The sequence below is a fragment of the Panulirus ornatus genome, chromosome 29 (assembly GCF_036320965.1).
Source record: "Panulirus ornatus isolate Po-2019 chromosome 29, ASM3632096v1, whole genome shotgun sequence".
NCBI classification, from domain to species: domain Eukaryota; kingdom Metazoa; phylum Arthropoda; class Malacostraca; order Decapoda; family Palinuridae; genus Panulirus; species Panulirus ornatus.
In genome coordinates, this window is record NC_092252.1 from 25672715 (window position 1) to 25689097 (window position 16383).

The 16383-nt window shown below is 42.9% G+C and overlaps 1 protein-coding gene across 4 annotated transcripts in view; it reads right to left on the minus strand.

The window, feature by feature from the left end:
- LOC139758198 (uncharacterized) overlaps positions 1-16383 on the minus strand; it is a 122883-nt gene that overhangs the window by 48593 nt on the left and 57907 nt on the right. The window contains exon 1 of one of the 4 annotated variants that reach the window (XR_011714792.1): positions 8654-10017. The exons of 2 other annotated variants lie outside the window; for them this stretch is intronic. The gene's annotated coding sequence lies outside the window, so the exon portion shown is untranslated. One more of the 4 variants, XR_011714791.1, reaches the window with a different exon arrangement.

A 16383-nucleotide genomic window follows, 5' to 3' on the forward strand; every position in this document is an offset into this window, starting at 1 on the left:
ATTCTGGGGGCCTTGAAGAATGTGTGGAAGTCGAGAACATTATCTCGGAAAGCAAAAATGGGTATGTTTGAAAGAATAGTGGTTCCAACAATGTTGTATAGTTGCGAGGCGTGGGCTATGGATAGAGTTGTGCGCAGGAGGATGGATGTGCTGGAAATGAGATGTTTGAGGACAATGTGTGGTGTGAGGTGGTTTGATCGAGTGAGTAATGTAAGGGTAAGAGAGATGTGTAAAAATAAAAAGAGCGTGGTTGAGAGAGCAGAAGAGGGTGTTTTGAAGTGGTTTGGGACACATGGAGAGAATGAGTGAGGAAAGATTGACCAAGAGGATATATGTGTCGGAGGTGGAGGGAACGAGGAGAAGAGGGACACCAAATTGGAGGTGGAAAGATGGAGTGAAAAAGATTTTGTGTGATCGGGGCCTGAACATGCAGGAGGGTGAAAGGAGGGCAAGGAATAGAGTGAATTGGAGCGATGTGGTATACCGGGGTTGACGTGCTGTCAGTGGATTGAATCAAGGCATGTGAAGCGTCTGGGGTAAACCATGGAAAGCTGTGTAGGTATGTATATTTGCGTGTGTGGACGTATGTATATACATGTGTATGGGGGGGGTTGGGCCATTTCTTTCGTCTGTTTCCTTGCGCTACCTCGCAAACGCGGGAGACAGCGACAAAGTATAATAAATAAATATATAAATATATATATATATATATATTTCTTTTTCTTTCATACTATTCGCCATTTCCCGCGTTAGCAAGGTAGCGTTAAGAAGAGAGGACTGGGCCTCTGAGGGAATATCCTCACCTGGCCCCCTTCTCTGCTCCTTCTTTTGGAAAATTAAAAAAAACAAAAAAAAAAAACAAGAGGGGAGGATTTCCAGCCCCCCACTCCCTCCCCTTTTAGTCGCCTTCTATGACACGCAGGGAATACGTGGGAAGTATTCTTTCTCCCCTATCCCCAGGGATAATATATATATATATATATATATATATATATATATATATATATATATATATATATATATATATATATATATTTGTATGTAGCATTTATGGATCTGGAGAAGGCATATGATAGAGTTGATAGAGATGCTCTGTGGAAGGTATTAAGAATAGATGGTGTGGGAGGCAAGTAGTTAGAAGCAGTGAAAAATTTTTATTGAGGATATAAGGCATGTGTACGTGTAGGAAGAGAGGAAAGTGATTGGTTCTCAGTGAATGTAGGTTTGCGGCAGGGGTGTGTGATGTCTCCATGGTTGTTTAATTTGTTTATGGATGGGGTTATTAGGGAGGTGAATGCAAGAGTTTTGGAAAGAGGGGCAATTATGAAGTCTGTTGGGGATGAGAGGCTAGCTTGGGAAGTGAGTCAGTTGTTGTTTGCTGGTGATACAGCGCTGGTGGCTGATTCATGTGAGAAACTGCAGAAGCTGGTGAGTGAGTATGGTAAAGTATGTGAAAGAAGAAAGTTAAGAGTAAATGTGAATAAGAGCAAGATTATTAGGTACAGTACTTTCGCACGCCTGTCAATTAACACGTGATCCAATAACGCTCTCTGGCCATCTCTCCTACTTACATAGGTATACTTATGTATATCTCGCTTTTTAAACCAGGTATTCCCAATCATCAGTCCTTTTTCAGCACATAAATCTACAAGCTCTTCACCATTTCCATTTACAACACTGAACACCCCATGTATACCAATTATTCCCTCAACTGCCACATTACTCACCTTTGCATTCAAATCACCCATCACTATAACCCGGTCTCGTGCATCAAAACCACTAACACACTCATTCAGCTGCTCCCAAAACACTTGCCTCTCTTGATCTTTCTTCTCATGCCCAGGTGCATATGCACCAATAATCACCCACCTCTCTCCATCAACTTTCAGTTTTACCCATATTAATTGAGAATTTACTTTCTTACACTCTATCACATACTCCCACAACTCCTGTTTCAGGAGTATTGCTACTCCTTCCCTTGCTCTTGTCCTCTCACTAACCCCTGACTTTACTCCCCAGACATTCCCAAACCACTCTTCCCCTTTACCCTTGAGCTTCGTTTCACTCAGAGCCAAAACATCCAGGTTCCTTTCCTCAAACATACTACCTATCTCTCCTTTTTTCACATCTTGGTTACATCCACACACATTTAGGCACCCCACTCTGAGCCTTCGAGGAGGATGAGCACTCCCCGGTGACTCCTTCTTCTGTTTCCCATTTTAGAAAGTTAATACAAGGAGGGGAGGATTTCTGGCCCCCCGCTCCCGTCCCCTCTAGTCGCTTTCTACGACACACGAGGAATACGTGGGAAGTATTCTTTCACCCCTATCCCCAGGGATAATATACATATATACATACATATACACACACACACACATACACACACATATGCACATATACACACACACACACATACATATATATACATATGAAAAATGTAAGAAACAATTTAGAAAACTGAAACTTCTAGCTTGAAATGAATGAAAAAAAATGAATGTCACATAATGGTTCAACCTCTGGCTATGGAAAAAGGAAATGTATAATTTATTTACACAAACGTCAATAGCAGTTCTCATCAATTTAACCACTGTAGCAATAAGCTTGAATGAGTCATACATACATTAAATAACCTTACCAACCAGTCAACAATACAGTCACCCCCTTTTTTAATAAATTCCACTGCAATACCATCCAAACCTGCTGCCTTGCCGGCTTTCATCTTCCGCAAAGCTTTCACTACCTCTTCTCTGTTTACCAAATCATTTTCCCTAACCCTCTCACTTTGCACACCACCTCGACCAAAACACCCTATATCTGCCACTCTATCATCAAACAAATTCAACAAACCTTCAAAATACTCACTCCATCTCCTTCTCACATCACCACTACTTGTTATCACATCCCCATTTGCGCCCTTCACTGAAGTTCCCATTTGCTTCCTTGTCTTACGCACTTTATTTACCTCCTTCCAGAACATCTTTTTATTCTCCCTAAAATTTAATGATACTCTCTCACCCCAACTCTCATTTGCCCTTTTTTTCACCTCTTGCACCTTTCTCTTGACCTCCTGTCTCTTTCTTTTATACATCTCCCACTCAATTGCATTTTTTCCGAGCAAAAATCGTCCAAATGCCTCTCTCTTCTCTTTCACTAATACTCTTACTTCTTCATCCCACCACTCACTACCCTTTCTAATCTTTTTATCCTCCCTAAAATTTAATGATACTCTCTCACCCCAACTCTCATTTGCCCTCTTTTTCACCTCTTGCACCTTTCTCTTGACCTCCTGCCTCGTTCTTTTATACCTCTCCCACTCATTTGCATTTTTTCCCTGCAAAAATCCTTCAAATGCCTCTCTTCTCTTTCACTTATAATCTTACTTCTTCATCCCACCACTCACTACCTTTTCTAATCAACCCACCTCCCACGCTTCTCATGCCACAAGCATCTTTTGCGCAAGCCATCACTTCTTCCCTAAATACATCCCATTTCTCCCCCACTCCCCTTACCTCCTTTGTTCTCACCTTTTTCCATTCTGTACTCAGTCTCTCCTGGTACTTCCTCACACAAGTCTCCTTCCCAAGCTCACTAACTCTCACCACTCTCTTCACCCCAACATTCTCTCTTCTTTTCTGAAAACCCCCACAAATCTTCACCTTCGCCTCCACAAGATAATGATCAGACATCCCTCCAGTTGCACCTCTCAGCACATTAACATCCAAAAGTCTCTCTTTCATGCGTCTATCAATTAACACGTAATCTTGGTTACATCCACACACATTTAGACACCCCAATCTGAGCCTTCGAGGAGGATGAGCATTCCCTGCGTGACTCCTTATATATATATATATATATATATATATATATATATATATATATATATATTTGTTTATTTATTTTGCTTTGTCGCTGTCTCCCGCGTTTGCGAGGCAGCGCAAGGAAACAGACGAGAGAAATGGCCCAACCCACCCCCATACACATGTATATACATATACGTCCACACACGCAAATATACATACCTATACATCTCAATGTACACATATATATACACACACAGACACATACATATATACCCATGCACACAATTCACACTGTCTGTCTTTATTCATTCCCACTGCCACCTCGCCACACATGGAATACCATCCCCCTCCCCCCTCATGTGTGCAAGGTAGCACTAGGAAAAGACAACAAAGGCCCCATTCGTTCACACTCAGTCTCTAGCTGTCATGCAATAATGCCCGAAACCACAGCTCCCTTTCCACATCCAGGCCCCACACAACTTTCCATGGTTTACCCCAGACGCTTCACATGCCCTGATTCAATCCACTGACAGCACGTCAACCCTGGTATACCACATCGATCCAATTCACTCTATTCCTTGCCCGCCTTTCACCCTCCTGCATGTTCAGGCCCTGATCACTCAAAATCTTTTTCACTCCATTGTTCCACCTCCAATTTGGTTAATATATATTTCAAAATATATATATATATATTTTTTTTTTCTTTTTTATACTAATCGCCATTTCCCGCATTAGCGAGGTAGCGTTAAGAACAGAGGATGAGGACTGGGCCTTTGAGGGAATACCCTCACCTGGCCCCTTTCTCTGTTTCTTCTTTTGGAAAAAAAAAGAAAATGAGGGGAGGATCTCCAGCCTCCCGCTCCCTTCCCTTTTAGTCTCCTTCTACGACACGCAGGGAATACGTGGGAAGTATTCTTTCTCCCCTATCCCCAGGGATAATATATATATATATATATATATATATATATATATATATATATATATATATATATATATATATATATATATCTCAACTTTCTAAAAGGGGAAACAGAAGAAGGAGTCACGCAGGGAATGCTCATCCTCCTCGAAGGCTCAGATTGGGGTGTCTAAATGTGTGTGGATGTAACCAAGATGAGAAAAAAGGAGAAATAGGTAGTATATTTGAGGAAAGGAACCTGGAGGTTTTGGTTCTGAGTGAAACGAAGCTCAACGGTAAAGGGGAAGAGTGGTTTGGGAATGTCTTGGGAGTAAAGTCAGGGGTTCGTGAGAGGACACGAGTAAGGGAAGGAGTAGCACTACTCCTGAAACAGGAGTGGTGGGAGTATGTGATAGAGTGAAGAAAGTAAATTCTGGATTGATATGGGTAAAACTGAAAGTTGATGGAGAGAGATGGGTGATTATTGGTGCATATGCACCTGGGCATGAGAAGAAAGATCATGAGAGGCAAGTGTTTTGGGAGCAGCTGAATGAGTGTGTTAGTGGTTTTGATGCACAAGACCGGGTTGTAGTGATGGGTGATTTGAATGCAAAGGTCAGTAATGTGGCAGTTGAGGGAATAATTGGTATACATGGGGTGTTCAGTGTTGTAAATGGAAATGGTGAAGATATAGGTAGTAAAACCTTTGCGGAAGATGAAAGCCAGCAAGGCAGCAGGTTTGGATGGTATTGCAGTGGAATTCATTACAAAGGGGGTGACTGTATCGTTGACTGGTTGGTAAGGTTATTTAATGTATGTATGATTCATGGTTAGGTGCCTGAGGATTGGCGGAATGCTTGCATAGTGCCATTGTACAAAGGCAAAGGGGACAAAGGTGAGTGCTCAAATTACAGAGGTATAAGTTTGTTGAGTATTCCTGGGAAATTACATGCGAGGGTACTGATTGAGAGGGTGAAGCCATGTAGAGCATCATATTGGGGAAGAGCAGTGTGATTTCAGAAGTGGTAGAGGATGTGTGGATCAGGTGTTTGCTTTGAAGAATGTATGTGAGAAATACTTAGAAAAGCAAATGGATTTGTATGTAGCATTTACGGATCTGGAGAAGGCATATGATAGAGTTGATAGAGATGCTCTATGGAAGGTATTAAGAATATATGGTGTGGGAGGCAAGTTGTTAGAAGCAGTGAAAAGTTTTTATTGAGGATGTAAGGCATGTGTACGTGTAGGAAGAGAGGAAAGTGATTGGTTCTCGGTGAATGTAGGTTTGCAGCAGGGGTGTGTGATGTCTCCATGGTTATTTAATTTGTTTACGGATGGGGTTGTTAGGGAGATGAATGTAAGAGTTTTGTTCGCTGATGATACAGTGCTGGTGGCTGATTAATGTGAGAAACTGCAGAAGCTGGTGACTGAGTTTGCTTGAGAGAGCAGAAGGAGTTTTGAAATGGTTTGGTTACATGGAAAGAATGAGTGAGGAAAAATTGACCAAGAGGATATATGTGCTAGAGGTGGAGGGAACAAGGAGAAGTGGGAGACCCCATTGGAGGTGGAAAGATGGAGTGAAAAAGATTTTGAGTGATCGGGGCCTGATCATGCAGGAGGGTGAAAGGCATGCAAGGAATAGAGTAAATTGGAACGATGTGGTATCCTGGGTTTAACGTGCTGTTAATGGATTGAACCAGGGCTTGTGAAGCGTCTGCGGTAAACCATGGAAAGTTCTGTGGGGCCATCTTGCCAGCTTTCATCTTCCGCAAAGCTTTCACTTCCTCTTCTCTGTGTACCAATTCATTCTCCCTAACCCTCTCAATTTGCACACCACCTCGACCAAAACACCCTATATCTGCCACTCTATCATCAAACACATTCAACAAACCTTCAAAATACTCACTCCATCTCCTTCTTACATCACCACTACTCATTATCACCTCCCCATTAGCCCCCTTCACTGAAGTTCCCATTATATATATATATAATCTTAAATCTTAATAAAAAAAATGTTGTGTTCTCCTCTATGTTATTAAGTATAGAGGCATCAGAGTACAAAAAGGTGTTCCTAAATATAATTCACTCTCAAAAGAATGGTGATAAAAATGCAAAAGTTGCTGAAATATACCAAACTATATAGTAAATGTCATCCGATGTGCTAAAGTTGTGTTTAAATGATCTAGTAGAACAAATGTTAATATAAAATACATTAATAGCCATAAAATCAAATATAATTATTTTGTATTTTGTCTTAGTGCTCTCAAATGAATGATCTCCATAAACACCAAAATACATATCCTGCCTAAACAGCAAAATAAATCTTAAAAACACCGGAATATTAGGATAGACATAATCAATAAATGAAAAAAGCATTAAACAAAAATAATGTTTTTGAGAAAAACAGATATGATGATTAAATGTCTGAAATTATCTACAAGCATCATTCATCAACATATATATTATGATACTAGAAAAAAATTGGTTGGAAAAATGCCCATTTGATAAGTGGTACCTATTCAGAAAGCTCTTCCTACAAAAATACCTGGGTGTCATTGGCAGTGTGCTTATTGTTGTCTTTGTTTGTAATAACTGTGTACTTCATGATGACCACACGAGCGATGAGCACCACTCTCTTTGATGGTTATGTTGGTGACAGCACAGTTGGGAAGGCTGACCACTGCTCTTCCTGAAGGTTACTTTGGTGACAACAACAAAGCAGAAATGACCACTGGCCTGCCTGGGGGTTACGTGAGTGACAACACGATTGTTGAAGCTGACCACTGCCCTGCCTGGGGGTTACATGAGTGACAACACGAGCATTGAGGCTGACCACTGGCCTGCCTGGCGGTTAGGTAAGTGACCACACGATTGTTGAGGCTGACCACTGGCCTGCCTGGGGTTATGTGTGACAACACGATTGTTCAGGTTGACCACTGGCCTACAAGGGGGTTACGTGTGACAACAAGGGTGTTGAGGCTGACCACTGGCCTGCCTGGGGGTTACATGAGTGACAACATGAGTGCTGAGGCTGACCAATGCCCAGCCTGGGGGTTATGTAAGTGACAACACAAGTGCTGAGGCTGACCACTGGCTTGTCTGGGGGTTACGTGTGACAAGTGTTGAGGCAGACCACTGTCCTGCCTGAGGTTATGTGAGTGACAACATGACCGTTGAGGCTGACCACTGCTCTGCCTAAAGGTTACATGAGTGACAACACAAGTGTTGAGGCTGATCACTGCCCTGCCTGGGGGTTATGTGAGTGACAACACGAGTGCTGAGTCTGACCACTACCCTGCCTGGGGGTTATGTGTGACAACTCGAGTGCTGAGGCTGACCACTGCCCTGCCTGGGGGTTACGTGAGTGACAACACAAGTGCTGAGGCTGACCACTGGCCTACCTGGGGTTTCATGAGTGAAAACACAATTGTTGAGGCTGACCACTGGCCTGCCTCGGGTTATGTGAGTGACAACAAGAGTGTTGAGGCTGACCACTGGCCTGCCTGGGGGTTGCGTGAGTGACAACAAGTGTTGAAGCTGATCACTGGGCTGCCTGGGGGTTACGTGAGTGACAACAAGAGTGTTGAGGCTGACCACTGGCCTGCCTGGAGGTTACGTGAGTGACAACAAGAGTGTCAAGGCTGACCACTGGCCTGACTAGAGGTTACACGAGTGACAACACGAGTGCTGAGGCTGACCACTGCCCTGTCTGGGGGTTACGTGAATGACAACACGAGTGCTGAGGCTGACCATTGGCCTGCCTGGGGTTACATGAGTGACAACACATGTGCTGAGGCTCACCACTGGCCTGCCTGGGGGTTATGTGAGTGACAACACGATTGTCGAGGCTGACCACTGGCCTGACTGAGGTTACGTGAGTGACAACACGATTGTTGAGGCTGACCACTGGCCTGCCTGAGGTTACGTGAGTGACAACACGATTGTTGAGGCTGACCACTGGCCTGCCTGGAGGTTACGTGAGTGACAACACGATTGTTGAGGCTGACCACTGCCCTGTCTGGGGTTACACGAGTGACAACACGATTGTAGAGGCTGACCACTGGCCTGCCTGGAGGTTACATGAGTGACAACACGATTGTTGAGGCTGACCACTGCCCTGTCTGGGATTACACGAGTGACAACATGATTGTAGAGGCTGACCACTGGCCTGCCTAGAGGTTCCGTGAGTGACAACACGATTGTTGAGGCTGACCACTGCCCTGTCTGGGGTTACACGAGTGACAACACGATTGTAGAGACTGACCACTGGCCTGCCTGGAGGTTACGTGAGTGACAACACGATTGTTGAGGCTGACCACTGCCCTGTCTGGGGTTACATGAGTGACAACACGATTGTAGAGGCTGACCACTGGCCTGCCTGGAGGTTATGTGAGTGACAACACGATTGTTGAGGCTGACCACTGCCCTGTCTGGGGTTACATGAGTGACAACACGATTATTGAGGCTGACCACCGGCCTGCCTGGAGGTTACGTGAGTGACAACACGATTGTTGAGGCTGATCACTGCCCTGTCTGGGGTTACACGAATGACAACACGATTGTAGAGGCTGACCACTGGCCTGCCTGGAGGTTACGTGAGTGACAACACGATTGTTGAGGCTGACCACTGCCCTGTCTGGGGTTACACGAGTGACAACACGATTGTAGAGGCTGACCACTGGCCTGCCTGGAGGTTACGTGAGTGACACGATTGTTGAGGCTGACCACTGCCCTGTCTGGGGTTACACGAGTGACAACACGATTGTAGAGGCTGACCACCGGCCTGCCTGGAGGTAACGTGAGTGACAACACGATTGTTGAGGCTGACCACTGCCCTGTCTGGGGTTACATGAGTGACAACACGATTGTAGAGGCTGACCACTGGCCTGCCTGGAGGTTACGTGAGTGACAACACGATTGTTGAGGCTGACCACTGCCCTGTCTGGGGTTACATGAGTGACAACACGATTGTAGAGGCTGACCACTGGCCTGCCTGGAGGTTACGTGAGTGACAACACGATTGTTGAGGCTGACCACTGCCCTGTCTGGGGTTACATGAGTGACAACACGATTGTTGAGGCTGACCACTGGCCTGCCTGGAGGTTACGTGAGTGACAACACGATTGTTGAGGCTGACCACTGCCCTGTCTGGGGTTACATGAGTGACAACACGATTGTTGAGGCTGACCACTGGCCTGCCTGGAGGTTACGTGAGTGACAACACGATTGTTGAGGCTGACCACTGCCCTGTCTGGGGTTACATGAATGACAACACGATTGTTGAGGCTGACCACCGGCCTGCCTGGCCTGACGCTGGGGGTTTACGTTGCTTCCTGTTTGTTTACAATAGGTGAGTTGCCACTGGTTGACAGCTTAATGAATATATATATATATATATATATATATATATATATATATATATATATATATATATATATATATATATATACACTGGTGTCTATATTTAATCATTCATTATTACTGTATAAAACACTTCATATCAGGTGTTTCCAAGGTGAAAGCAGTCTATACGATCTATGATAACCATTAATATTTGAGAAAGTTTAAAAGATCTGTTAGATAGTATAGCTGACTACGTTTCCAGTGCTTTACTATTGACTTGTACTTAGAAATAAATTATTAATAGGTGTGCTATTCTATGAAATCAATTTCCTGAGTTACATCAACTTTTCATCACTTATATTCTACTGTGCTTTGTTCATAATTTCCCTCAACACTGGACAAAATATTGACAATGAACTGGTAAGATGATCATATTATGGAACAACGATATTATGCCGGATGCATGAGAAGTATGGATACTGTAGGAGGTTTATGTTAGGCAGGTCCTCAGTCTGTCCACACTACAACCACCTCAACCCACAACACATCATCCAACTTTGGTTTCAACCTAACCTAACCTACTTAACCTAACCTAACCTAACCTAACCTACCCTAACCTAACCTACCTAACCTACCTAACCTAACCTAACCTAACCTAACCTAACCTAACCTACCTAACCTAACCTAACCTTACCTAACCTACCTAACCTAACCTAACCTAACCTACCTAACCTAACCTAACCTAACCTACTTAACCTAACCTAACCTAACCTAACCTAACGTAACCTACTTAACCTAACCTAACCTAACCTAACCTACCCTAACCTAACCTAACCTAACCTAACCTAACCTAACCTAACCTACCTAACCTAACGACCCTCGTACCTTTCATTACTGTACATGCCAACTGCTGCCTTCATTAATCTACTACCCTATTCCCACACTAATTTTTACCCACTGCCAACCTGAATCTATTTTTGTCTAATTCAAATGCATTATTTCTTGTCATATCCGGTGGCGCCATTCTAAGAACTTTACTCATGTTATCATTATTAATGGCCTTCACCCATTTCCAAACTTCCCTCATATCCCGTCTAGTTCTCCTCCTCTTAAGTGTGTCATGTGAACCTTTCTTCGTAAGTGAGCTTTCTAATTCTAGGGATCATTTTTGGTCATTCGCCTTTGTACTTCCTCCAGACTATCTATATATCAACTGCATCGTAATATGGAGCACAAAACTGTACCGCAGAATCTGGTTTCACCATCACAAGATAAAGTTACAATAAGACTCTAAGAGTTTCATTGTTAACAGCCTATTAACGATCCTAACATCCTATTAGCTTTATTACACACTTATTAATGAGTCCTAACATCCTATTAGCTTTATTACACTTATTAATGAGTCCTAACATCCTATTAGCTTTATTACACACTTATTAATGAGTCCTAACACCCTATTAGCTTTATTACACTTATTAATGAGTCCTAACATCCTATTAGCTTTATTACACACTTATTAATGAGTCCTAACATCCTATTAGCTTTATTACACACTTATTAATGAGTCCTAACATCCTATTAGCTTTATTACACACTTATTAATGAGTCCTAACATCCTATTAGCTTTATTACACTTATTAATGAGTCCTAACATCCTATTAGCTTTATTACACACTTATTAATGAGTCCTAACATCCTATTAGCTTTATTACACACTTATTAATGAGTCCTAACATCCTATTAGCTTTATTACACACTTATTAATGAGTCCTAACATCCTATTAGCTTTATTACACACTTATTAATGAGTCCTAACATCCTATTAGCTTTATTACACACTTATTAATGAGTCCTAACATCCTATTAGCTTTATTACACACTTATTAATGAGTCCTAACATCCTATTAGCTTTATTACACACTTCAATACATTGCTGCCGCGGCTTTACTAAGACCCATGCTCACCAGTGCTCCTAAATCTCTGTTTGGTCAACAGTAATATTGATCAGTTTGTGATCATTGTTCCTGTCTTGACCCACACTAAATGTTGTACATTCATCTAAGTTGAATTCCATTTCACATGAACCCACTTAATCTGATAATCTATCAAAATTCCTCTACAAATTCACTGAATTTTCATCTGAGTCAATTACGTTCCTTATTTTTGTATCATCGGTTAGTCCCATTTCCAAATTTACTTAATTCGCTGGTTAGTCCCATATCCAAGTTTACTTAATTCGCTGGTTAGTCCCATATCCAAATTTACTCAAGTCGCTGGTTAGTCCCATATCCAAATCTACTTAATTCGCTAGTTAGTCCCATATCCAAATTTACTTAATTCGCTGGTTAGTCCCATATCCAAATTTACTTAATTCGCTGGTTATTCCCATATCCAAATTTACTTAATTCGCTGGTTAGTCCCATATCCAAATTTACTCAAGTCGCTGGTTAGTCCCATATCCAAATTTACTCAAGTCGCTGGTTAGTCCCATATCCAAATTTACTTAATTCGCTGGTTAGTCCCATATCCAAATTTACTTAATTCGCTGGTTAGTCCCATATCCAAATTTACTTAATTCGCTGGTTAGTCCCATATCCAAATTTACTCAAGTCGCTGGTTAGTCCCATATCCAAATTTACTTAATTCGCTGGTTAGTCCCATATCCAAATTTACTTAATTCGCTGGTTAGTCCCATATCCAAATTTACTTAATTCGCTGGTTATTCCCATATCCAAATTTACTTAATTCGCTGGTTAGTCCCATATCCAAATTTACTCAAGTCGCTGGTTAGTCCCATATCCAAATTTACTTAATTCGCGGGTTATTCCCATATCCAAATTTACTTAATTCGCTGGTTAGTCCCATATCCAAATTTACTTAAGTCGCTGGTTAGTCCCATATCCAATTCGTTGAGATATACAACGAACAAGAGCGGTGCTAAGAGTGACCCCTGAGGAAGACCAGACCGGCGGCCCCGTCCCATGTCTGTCATGAGCCCGTGACGCACTCAAGACACACTCCTGGATGATGCCGTGTGACGCTACTTTTCTGACCAGACGATCATGAGGTATACTTACTTAAGTGTAAGTATACAATATCATAACTCTACCCCGATCAACAGTTTCAAGTATCTTATTAAGGAAGGAGAGAAGGTTACATAGACATGACTACCCTTTTGTAAACCCATGTTGAGAATCCCTAATGAGATCAACATTCCCCATGTGTTAGCTATATTTGGTCCGCTATAATTGAATCGAGAAATTTCCCCACAATAGATGTCAAGCTGATACGACGGTAATTAGAGGCAATAGATCTACCTCCATTCTTGATGATGGTAATGACATTTGCTGACCTCCATTACATTGGAACTACACATAATTCCAGTTACTGTTTAAACATATGTCAAAGCGTAACATCTCTGGCATCCATGCCATCTCGCCCACAACTCTTGTCTACTTTTAATCTTTCTATTTGTATCAAAATATCAAATTCATCTATTTTCATATCGCATAGCTTCCCGCTTTCGTCCCCCATGAAAATTGCTCTGTATTTTCCTCCTGGATAAATAAATTGATTGTTGAAAAGTTGGCACATTTACTATGAACTAATGTACCAGAATGTGATGTGATAGGTTGAATTGTCTCCCTAACCTTCCTTCTGTATATTGGAAAATCCTTGGCCATTGTTGTGTTTGGCTTCATTAGTTATCTTCATTTCTTCAAGTTTTCTTAATGTCTGATTTTACCATTATCTTATTTTGTGTTAGGTGATCAGTGTTTGCCTCCGTCCTACCTTGATGGACAAGCCATTCTTCTGCTATATAAGGTACTGTATTCCACTGTATAGCCATACTGGATCAGTATTGTAGGTCGCTATAAGGTACTGTATTCCATTGTATAGCCATACTGGATCAGTATTGTAGGTCGCTATAAGGTACTGTATTCCATTGTATAGCCATACTGGATCAGTATTGTAGGTCGCTATAAGGTACTGTATTCCATTGTATAGCCATACTGGATCAGTATTGTAGGTCGCTATAAGGTACTGTATTCCACTGTATAGCCATACTGGATCAGTATTGTAGGTCGCTATAAGGTACTGTATTCCATTGTATAGCCATACTGGATCAGTACTGTAGGTCACCATAAGGTACTGTATTCCATTGTATAGCCATACTGGATCAGTATTGTAGGTCGCTATAAGGTACTGTATTCCATTGTATAGCCATACTGGATCAGTACTGTAGGTCACCATAAGGTACTGTATTCCACTGTATAGCCATACTGGATCAGTATTGTAGGTCGCTATAAGGTACTGTATTCCATTGTATAGCCATACTGGATCAGTATTGTAGGTCGCTATAAGGTACTGTATTCCATTGTATAGCCATACTGGATCAGTATTGTAGGTCGCTATAAGGTACTGTATTCCACTGTATAGCCATACTGGGTCAGTATTGTAGGTCGCTATAAGGTACTGTATTCCATTGTATAACCATACTGGATCAGTACTGTAGGTCACCATAAGGTACTGTATTCCATTGTATAGCCATACTGGATCAGTACTGTAGGTCGCTATAAGGTACTGTATTCCACTGTATAGCCATACTGGATCAGTATTGTAGGTCGCTATAAGGTACTGTATTCCACTGTATAGCCATACTGGATCAGTATTGTAGGTCGCTATAAGGTACTGTATTCCATTGTATAGCCGTACTGGATCAGTATTGTAGGTCGCTATAAGGTACTGTACTCCATTGTATAGCCATACTGGATCAGTATTGTAGGTCGCTATAAGGTACTGTATTCCATTGTATAGCCATACTGGATCAGTATTGTAGGTCGCTATATTGCTTGTATACGATATTCAATTCTTGCTCCGTTTTCATAGTTACCTGAACCTTTGTACGGCAACTTCCACGGTGGTAGTGGTCACCTGTGCCTGACCCACACTTGACCTGACACGACTGAGTCACCTGACCCACACTTAACCTGACACTACTGAGTCACCTGACCCACACTTGACCTGACACGACTGAGTCACCTGACCCACACTTGACCTGACACTACTGAGTCACCTGACCCACACTTAACCTGACACTACTGAGTCACCTGACCCACACTTGACCTGACACTACTGAGTCACCTGACCCACACTTGACCTGACACGACTGAGTCACCTTACCCACACTTGACCTGACACTACTGAGTCACCTGACCCACACTTGACCTGACACTACTGAGTCACCTGACCCACACTTGACCTGACACTACTGAGTCACCTGACTCACACTTGACCTGACACTACTGAGTCACCTGACTCACACTTGACCTGACACTACTGAGTCACCTGACCCACACTTGACCTGACACTACTGAGTCACCTGACCCACACTTGACCTGACACTACTGAGTCACCTGACCCACACTTGACCTGACACTACTGAGTCACCTGACCCACACTTGACCTGACACTACTGAGTCACCTGACCCACACTTGACCTGACACTACTGAGTCACCTGACCCACACTTGACCTGACACTACTGAGTCACCTGACCCACACTTGACCTGACACTACTGAGTCACCTGACCCACACTTGACCTGACACTACTGAGTCACCTGACCCACACTTGACCTGACACTACTGAGTCACCTGACTCACACTTGACCTGACACTACTGAGTCACCTGACTCACACTTGACCTGACACTACTGAGTCACCTGACTCACGCTTGACTTGACACTACTGAGTCACCTGACCCACACTTGACATGACACTACTGAGTCACCTGACCCACACGTGACCTGACACTACTGAATCACCTGACCCACACTTGACATGACACTACTGAGTCACCTGACTCACACTTGACCTGACACTACTGAGTCACCTGACTCACACTTGACCTGACACTACTGAGTCACCTGACTCACACTTGACCTGACACTACTGAGTCACCTGACTCACACTTGACCTGACACTACTGAGTCACCTGACTCACACTTGACCTGACACTACTGAGTCACCTGACCCACACTTTACCTGACACGACTGAGTCACCTGACCCACACTTGACCTGACACTACTGAGTCACCTGACCTACACTTGACCTGACACTACTGAGTCACCTGACCCACACTTGACCTGACACTACTGAGTCAAATGACTCACACTTGACCTGACACTACTGAGTCACCTGACTCACACTTGACCTGACACTACTGAGTCACCTGACCCACACTTGACCTGACACTACTGAGTCACCTGACTCACACTTGACCTGACACTATTGAGTCACCTGACTCACACTTAACCTGACACTACTGAGTCACCTGACTC